The following is a 9445-nucleotide window of genomic DNA, read 5'->3' as shown; positions in this document are numbered from 1 at the left end:
GAAGTGGAATTAAAAGATGGGTTTACTTTTGGTTTGGAAAAAGTTGAAATCCCTGCCTAGTGTTTTTCATAATGCTCCTTTCCCATAAACTTTCGGAAGAGACTCCATAGGCACGGCTTTCAACTTTTTCCTGCACCAACATAGACCCGTCTTTGAATTCCCTTCTCCGCAAACTGCTTCACGTCCCCTTGTGTGTTTCCTGCGAGCTCCAGTCTTCGTGATGTCACTCCACTCCTTTTTTTTTTTTTTTTTTTTTTTTTTTTTTGACAGGCAGAGTGGACAGTGAGAGAGAGAGACAGAGAGAAAAGTCTTCCTTTTGCCGTTGGTTCACCCTCCAATGGCCGCAGCCACCGGCACGCTGCGGCCGGTTCACCACGCTGATCCGATGGCAGGAGCCAGGTGCTTCTCCTGGTCTCCCATGCAGGTGCAGGGCCCAAGCACTTGGGCCATCCTCCACTGCACTCCTGGGCCACAGCAGAGAGCTGGCCTGGAAGAGGGGCAACCGGGACAGAATCCGGTGCCCTGACCGGGACTAGAACCCGGTGTGCTGGCGCCGCTAGGTGGAGGATTAGCCTAGTGAGCCGCGGCACCGGCCACTCCATTCCTTTTGCTTGGCTTAATTCTTAGCAGGGTCCACAGGAGGGATGCATGGGGATTTCTTGAACACTCACCCTTGGCCTTGGCTGGTCACTATAGACACAGACTCCTTCCCTCTCTCTTTCTTTCCTGGGAGGCTCTGTTTAATTAATTAATTAATTAATTTTCACAAAACCTTGTCTGATGACAAGGTCATCTTCTCTCCCCTGTTGGGCGGGATTTGGGTGTCTTCCTCTCCACGGCTCCCATGTCAGGGAGCTGTGTGTTCTTGCACTGTCGGGGGCTGAGGTCGTGCACAAGCGCTTGCCATTTTGTTGTTTCCTTGAAGGGACGAACCGTGTGGCCTCTTAACTTGCAGACTTCCGCTCCGCTCGCCCACGCCCCTCTCCAGCACTGTGCTGTAGATCCTAGTGCCAACAGAGTGTTCCTTATCTGCCCTGTGCAAGACGGTCGCTGTGTGACAGAGCCACCAGCTGCCTGTGGCTTCCGTGTGCTAAAACCACACCCACTGCAACCAAGGAACTCAAGATTTTAATTTAATTTTAATGAATTTAGATGTTAATGGCCGTATGTGAATGGCGTTGAACAGTGCAGAGTAGTTGAAAGCCCCTGCTCTGGAGTAGGGGGCCGGAACTTGTCTTCCCTCTGCACCTTTGGTGTCTCGGGCCCTCAGCTGATTGGATGGTCCACACAGCAGGGGCAGGGCACATCTTCCTTACTCAGGCCTTACCCAGTGTCCCCGGGAAGCAGCCTCACAGACAGACCGGGAAACAATGCTTTCACTAACCGTTCAGAGACACCTTTACGCAGCCAACCTGATGCCTGAAATTTTTTTAAGATTTATTTATTTATTTGAAAGGCAGAATTACAGAGAGGCAGAGGCAGAGAGAGAGGTCTTCCACCCGTTGGTTCACTCCCCAAATGGTAGCAACAGCCGGAGCTGCGCCGATCCAAAGCCAGGAGCCAGGAGCTTCTTCCAAGTCTCCCACGTGGGTGCAGGGGCCCAAGAACTTGGGCCATCTTCTACTGCTTTCCCAGGCCATAGCAGAGAGCTGGATCAAAGCAGCTGAGACTCAAACCAGTGCCCACATGAGATGCCGGCACTGCAGGTGGTGGCTTTACCTGCTACACCACAATGCCGACCCCCCAGTGCCTAAAATTAACCCTGCACAGTCTGAGGACCAGAGCACAGGTGGGGAGGAGCCCTGCAGCAGGCTCCAGGCCACACCTGCAAGGCAGTGCACACTGGGTCTCCAGGGTCATGCAAGGTTCCAGCCTGGCGTGCCTGCTGGTCTCAGACCTCCAGAGGCCTGGGGCGAGATGCTGTCCTGGCCGCCTTCCACATCCCTCTGACCCAGTGGCAGCCGCTCGAGGCTCTGCAGGGGTCTGTAGTGTGGTGCAGGGGCCTCTATGCCACCCTCAGATGTGCTGAGGAAGCCACGCAGGCAGCTGGTATAAATGCCACCTACACAGCCATGGGCTGCTCCATAGCACCACGTGCTGGTGCCCTTCTGGGGGCCACAGCGTGTCCAACCTTTCTTCTGCCACCCTGAAAGCAGGTGTCCATCTGCAATGGCACCTTGTGGCTTCAAGGTTACTGCAGCAGCTCAAGGTCTCACGCCTACCTTTCTGGCATGAAAGAGGAAAGAAAGGGATGAGTTCCGGAGGGTTCCAGGTCCTTGCCCTTTGTCCACCGGCCCCCGACCCTTCCCAAGCACGCGCTGGCTGCTGGGCCTGCGTGTGCATCGCCTGTCGAGTGGCAGCCGTGGTCACGTCACTTCCAGAGGAGGCGGCTGAGACATGGGGGCGCACAGCATCTCCCGCAGGGCAGAGCCAGGATTTGGCTCCCGGTGCCCAGCTCCTCCCACTCCCGGGCTGTTTTCCCTGGGCGCTGGCTGACCGCCATCCTCCCAGGTCCCCTGGAAGCCCCACCCCACTTCCCACCTCCAGAGCTCAGACTTCCTGGTCACAGCCCAAGGTCAGAACCCTTCATTGTGACCCTAAGGCTCGGGGCCACCAGTTCATCTTGGGTCCCCCGGTCCCCCTGCCCCGTGCCATCCTGCTCATGCCTGTCTCCATCATTCTGCTTTCCTCTTCTCTCTCCTTTTTTTTTTTTTCTTTTTCTTGCACAACTGCCCTTAAGAACTTCTCTAAAATAAAATGAACAAGGTGTTTGGGCCAGGGCTCAGTTCTTGTGCACCCTCCCCATCTCTCCCTTCCCCCTGCAAGGATGCCGCCTCCCCAGCCCCCCACTCGGCATACAGCCACCCCCTGAGCTCCTCACTGGGGAGCGGGCTCTGAGCTGCCATAATGAAGCTGGCATGGTGCCCTCCCCAGGGCTCCGCGCGCACCGGCCCGGCAGTCACTCACTGTCCCTGATGGGCCCACGTTGCCAAGCCTCTGCTGTGCTTGGGAGGCGAGAGCAGGGCCCTGCGTTTCCGGGGGCTGGGGGGAGGCTCCCCCCGTAAGCTGCCTGCCCTGCCCCCGGCCCGCCGGCAGCTTGAGAAGGGTTTTGGTCCAAACGGATCTCTCTCCTTCACTCCGCAAACCGCGAACTGCAAACACGAGTTTTTGAATGAGCCGCAACAGTAGCAACAGAGAGCTCTCCCAGTGGCGTCATATAGCACCAGGGAGGGCAGCCCGTTCTGGGGGAGAGTGGGGCTGGAGCCCCAGGGCTGGGGTCCGTGTCTCGTCCCGCTCTAACCCTTTCCAGTGTATGGCAGGCGTCTGTTCCCAAACAAGCTGATGTGGCTGAGCGCAGTCAGCCTCCAAACAGCTCCTTCCCTGGTGGGCAGGGCAGCCCCCCACTCACTCCCTCCACCTGCCTCTTTCAACAGGACTGCTGAGGTCAGCGGAGGCCACCAGCCAGGTGCGGGGATGCCTGTGGCCTTGTGTGGCTCCCCAAAGCCCCTCCAAACTATACAGGATGGGAAGCCACAGGCTCACTCTTTCAGGCTTTTTGTAGCTAGAGACGGCCATGAACCCAGGTCCCCCGAGGGGCTTGCAAAAAGCAGGTTTTGGGAACCTCCAGGAAGGTGTCATCCTGGGTGACAAAAAAAAGTGGAAGACTTTTGGCTTGTCCTTGTCCTTCCTGCTTAGCATCCATGGTATGATGATGTGATGTTGGGAGCTGAGGCAGCCGCCCGTGAGCATCAGGCAGCAAGCCCGAGGTTCAGAGCCAATATACTCAAGTTTATAAAGAGCTTGCCTGATGGAGCAGGGAGCAATGTCCACCTCTCAGCTCCCACCTCCAGAGTTGTAATTAGGGGAGGAAAGTTGGCCTCCATTTGTCTAAGTTGTTACAATGGGCAGAATAAAACAACCTCCTCCCCCAACCAAGATGCTCAGGTCTTAACCCCTGGAACCCACAAGCATATTGAGCTACAGGGCAAGGGGAATAAAGACAGCTGATCAGCTGACTGCAAAATGAGGAGGAGACAACGTGGGTGCAGTCAAAGCAACTGCCTGGGCAGCTTTCTGCAGGGAACAGAGTCGGTGGGACGTGTATTGGAGGTGTGTGCGCGCATTGTGTGTGTGTATGCTTGTTTGTGCATGCATGTGTGCATGTATGTGTACGTGTGTGGATGCATGTGTGCGTGTGCGTGTGTGTGTGTGGTCATGGCCCAGGGCTGTCACAGGCACTGGGGACTGAGCTAGTAGTGGGAGTGTGCTCTCGCTCTCTGTCTCTCTCTGCCTCTCTCCATCTCAGCTAAATAATAAAACATTAGAAAAATACAGCATGCACTTTCCAGACTCTCTGAAGACCCCTTGTCCACACGATAGCTCCTTTAGGGTCTACATTTCACAGAAAGAGAGATCAGGGGCCGGTGTTGTGGCACAGATGAACCTGCTGCTGGTGACGCTGGCATCCGCCATCCAACTGCCGAGTCCCGCGGCTCTGCTTCCGATCCAGCTCCCCGCCAATGGGCCTGGGAAGGCAGCAGCAGACAGCCCCAGAGCATGGGCCTCTGCCACCTGTGTGGGAGACCCAGATGGAGCTCCAGGCTCCTGTTTAGGTCTGGCCAAGCCCCTGGCCATTGGAGGGCATGAACTACCAGATGAAAGATCTCTCTCTCTCTCTCTCTCTCTCTATATATATATATATATATATAGCGCTTTTAAATCAATAAATAATCAAACAAATGAATTGATCTTTTTTTAAGAAAAGGGAGATTTACTCTCAGGTGTGCTCACGGGTCTGTGTGGCAGGCCAGCAAGCTGGAACTCCAAGGAAAAGTCAACGTCTCAGTCTGAAGTCTGAAGTCACAGGCTGGAACCTCTGGCAGGGTTTCCACGTGGCAGTCTTGACGCAGAACCGCTCCTCCCTCGGCCACCCCGGTCTCGTCTCCTGAGGCCTCGGGCTGCTCGGCCGCGGCCCCTCCCGTCACGGAAGCTCAGCCACTCTGCTCCAAGGCTCCATCACGTCTGAAAAATGACTTTCCGGCAGGCTCTGCCCTGAGCCACTGGCCACGCGGACAGAGGCGCGCAACCAGCAGGAGGTGGAAGAGGCAGGCCAGGTGATGCCCTGTGGTGAGGACCACACGGCTGACCTCTGGAAGAGGACAGAGGAGTTCTCCAGCAGCTGGCACGGGCAGGAGACCGGTTCTCCCCCGGAGCTTCCGGAGAGCCCCAGGGCCCCGCGGACACCGTAACTTCAGCCCCGTGAGACCCACCTGGACTTCGGACCTCCGGAACTGCCGGATAACGAGTGTATGGTGTTCGAGACCCTAAGCTTGTGTCAGGTTGCAGGAGCCGCACTGAGACCACAGCTGCTGTCCGTCCGGGCTTTTTTCAGCTTGTGTAGCCCAATGCACTAATGCAGGCTGCCTTGCACTCAGGAATCCCGCTCAGCCCCGCCGGACTGGCAGCTTCTCTCTGCTAAAGGTGGCGAAGCGGTGGGCAGCACTTACGGGCTGGGGGACCCGCCCCAGATGCTGAGCCCACCCAACGCCCTTCCTGAGTGCCCCACTGCAAGACTGTACTGCCAGCGCCGCAGGGCGTGGGCCCCGGTGCTCCCCAGATGCGGAGCCCTTCGCAGACAGAGACCCTGTCTTCTTTTCTCCTCCTCACTGGCATCCGCGGCGGGAGTCAGTTTTCCTTGCATTCTCCTATTCCCAGCTGTGTGGCCTTGGATCTGTTACTTAACCTCGAAAGCCTCAGCGGCTTTATTGGTAATAAGCAAACAAAAGTTAAAGAGGTCTCTTACCTCGAGAGAGACTACAAGGCATAGAAGGGCACAGGCTTGGAGCCTAAATCCACCAGATAAAATCCAAGGTAATAGCAAATACATTATTGTTACTGCGGCTATTCCTACTACCCTAATTTATGTCCATTGATTCCACTAACAGTTACTGAGTGCCAACTATGCACGTGTCAAGTCCCGTGCTGAGCAGGAGGAATACAGAGGTAAAAGAGGGGGGCAGGCATTGGATGCAGCGGATAAGACTCCTCCCTCCCATGTGAGAGTGCCTGGTTCGAGTCCTGCCTCCTCCACTTCCGATTCCAGCTTCCAGCTAATGCACACCTTGGGAGGGGGTAGGTGAGGGCTCAAGTACTTGAGCCCCTGCCACCCACCATGTGGGAGACCCAGATGGAGTTCCAGGCTCCTGGGTATAGCCTGGTCCAGTCCTGGCTGTTGCGGGGATTTGGGGAAGTGAAAGAGTGGGTGGAAGATCTGCCACTCTGCCTTTCAAATAAAGTGAAAATAAATAAATAAATTTGAGAAAGACAGAGACCTTGCACTCAAGGCCTTGTGCACTAGTGAGGCTGACATTTCTATAAATTCACCGCAATGGTGCAGGACGCCCACAGGGGTAAGAATGAGGAGCAGTAGGGGGTGGGGCCCCCAGTCTCTCCCCTCCCTGTTACCTGTCACCTACTTTCCATCCCTTGCCATGGACCTCCCCTTCCCCACCTCCAGGCCTTGCCCACTGCCACGTCCTCCCCTCCCCTGCCCTGTCTTTGCCTTGGGAAATTTGTTGCACTTTTCAAGTCAAATCCTGACCGTACAGGCTTCCTGGGTGACCCCACCTGGTCGTCCTTGGAGTGAGGCTGTTCCATCCAGCAGCAATAATCGAAGGTCAGCTGGCCCGGGCACTGGCCGTGCAGAGAACACTGGACCCTGGGAACCCCCAGGCTCTCCTGGGTGCACCAGCTAGAAGCAACCCTTGGCGCCCACTCAGCTGGCACTGTGTGTTTGCTCCCATGCATGGTAGGGGATTTCTGTTCTTCCATCTTTCTGGTTTTTTGTTTTTTGATTTTTGGGGTTTTTTGTAACTAGAGGTGAGCTACTTTACATTCCTCCCAGCATCAGGCCCAGGGGCTTTGTCATGTGCTTCTACCAGGAGCACTTTCAGGTACAAATAACAGAAAAGCCAGAGATGAGTGTTGCAGACAAACAGAGGAGTGTTTTCCTGCAGACGAGAGAGAGCGAGAGTAGATGACTTCCGGTAGCAGTTCTGGGGCTCCAACAGCAGGACTGGCATTGTCTCTCTTGGCTTTGCCTAATGTGCAGAGAGCTTCAGTGGTTCCGAACAGGAGAGGACCAGCGTCACCCCCGGAACTCCTCTCTGCCCCTTGGCTCCTACGCCCCCATGCATCTGATTGGCCACAACTGTGTCACATGGTCACCCTGGCCTCCAGGGTGTTGGTACAATGGACTGAATGTTCAGGTCCTCCTACATCCGTGTTGGAATGTCCACCCCCAAGGGCACGGGACGAGGAGCAGAGTGTTAGGAAGGGGATCAGGACACGCGCGTGGGACCCCGGGAATGCCAGCAGTGCCTTTATTAAAGGCACCCAGAACAGAGCTCTGTCTCCTGGCTTCTCAGCTTCGAGAAATACAGCCTTCTGTTGTTGGGAGTCCCTCCAGTCTTTCTCTTTTTTATTTTAAGATTCATTTATTTATTTGAAAGGCAGAGTGACAGAGAGAAAGAGTGTATGTGTGTGTGTGTGTGAGAGAGAGAGAGAGAGAAGAGATTTTCTATCCCACTGGTTCACTTCCTAAATGACTATAACAGTCAAGGCTGAGCCGGGCTGAAGTCAGGATCCCAGAACTCCATCCGGGGTCCCACATGGGTGGCAAGGACCCAAAGCCTTGAGCCATCACCTGCTGCTTCCCAGGTGCACCAGCAGGGAGCTGGACCACAAGCAGAGCAGCGGAGACCCAGCCTCCCATGCGGGGCGCAGGCATCGCAAGCATTACCTTCACAATGCAGGACCCAAGTCTACGCATCCAGCAGCCGAACAAAACGATTCAGTGGGAGGAGCAGCATCACCTTTTCAGTCTCGAGGCAGAGGCAGGCTAGGCTGGAATGGGCGTCCTATTAGACAGCAGCCAGCAGCACCTGCTGCCCCGGACCAGGATGAATGGATCGACGAATCCATCAATGACTGCATCAGTCAATCAATTTATCAATCAATCAGTCAAAGAGAGGGTGCACCCCCAGACAAGCCTAGGACGGAAAGGAAGCCAGGGATTGGGTTTTTAGAGCCTGGAGGGGTCCCTGGGTCTCCTCTGATGGACAGTTTGCTCCCGCCTTTCCCTCGGGCCCCTCCCCCTTGCCTCCTCCCGGTGCTCAGTGGACCCTGGGGCTGCTCTTCAGGGCGGCAAGAGACAGGCAGGGGTCTGCGCCTCTGTGGCTCCCTGCCCCCATCCTGTCCATACAAGATTGATAATGAAACCAATACCTTTCACCAGCGTAATTTTCATATTTAATGAGCGTGACTCAAAAACTATTACATTAATTAGTCAAATCCCACAAACCGTTAATGGTGCACGCGGTAATTAATATTGTATTCAATTAAAAAATGACCTGTTTCGGGGCCGCTCCCAGGCTGGGAGCGTGGGGGGCCGGGGTGTTTGCCGACCTGCGTGGCCCGTTTGCCGGCAGGGGCGTCTGCTGTGACTGCTCGCTCGCCGGCTCTCGCTCTGCTTTTTCCTCTTCCGGGGGATCCGCGGAGGGAGAAGGCGCCGGGAGAGCGGGCGCGCCGCACCGGGCCGCGGCTTCCCCTTGCCCCCGGCTCTCCCCGCCGCCTCGCCCCCCTCCGCCGCACCGACAGCCCACTTGCTGTGATTTATGGGAAGGCCTGGCACAGGGCTCACAGACTGGAAAATTTCCAGTTTACACAAGAATTCCCTGAAAAATGAGCTTGGTTAATTTATTTCTTTCATTAACGAGTTCGAACTGTGCGATAATCTCCGGGCGCCCCTCCTGCGCCCACCCCGCGTTGTTCGTGGACCCTGACCAGCTGCATCCCTGCCTGCCTGCCGAGCCATGAGCAGGGCCCCCGGGGGCGGCTGAGGGCGGGCCCTGCTGGCTTGGTGGCCTGTGCGCTGGGACCTGGAGCCTGTGGCCAGCCCGGGCCGCCTTCCCTCCCACCCTGTGAATGACCAGCCTTGAAGCTTGGCACTGGACTAAGACCCCTTGGCACTGCCTGGGCTGCTAGGGGGGCTAAGCCTGCGTGGCAGCCGGCAAGCGGAGCTTAAGTGCTCAGCAACCAAGCACTTAGGGTCAGAGCCTGGAGATGAGACTTGTATTCAGAACACAACTGGGAACAAGGCCGGGCCGCCGCTTCCGTGTGTGGGGGCCCCTAGCCGGCAGCTCTCCCACGTGTCTCCCCTCCAAGACTCCCTAGCAGTGACCCTAAGCTTAGACCCTCCTTTCCCAAATAGCTGCCTCTCTCAATGGTCCATCAGGCTTGGGAGGGGTCCGACCCAGCCTCCCAGTGGTGGGAGAGCAGGCAGACACTAGAAGCTGGAGGCCGCAGAAGGGCGTCCACCTGAGGGCACAGGCTTGGCTCTGGGGTTCCTGGTCCCGTGGGAGAGGCACGGCCAGAGAAGAGCGAT

The sequence above is a fragment of the Oryctolagus cuniculus genome, chromosome 20 (assembly GCF_051225735.1).
Source record: "Oryctolagus cuniculus isolate XC-2025 breed Fujian yellow rabbit chromosome 20, ASM5122573v1, whole genome shotgun sequence".
NCBI classification, from domain to species: domain Eukaryota; kingdom Metazoa; phylum Chordata; class Mammalia; order Lagomorpha; family Leporidae; genus Oryctolagus; species Oryctolagus cuniculus.
Note: the sequence above shows the minus strand (reverse complement) of the source record.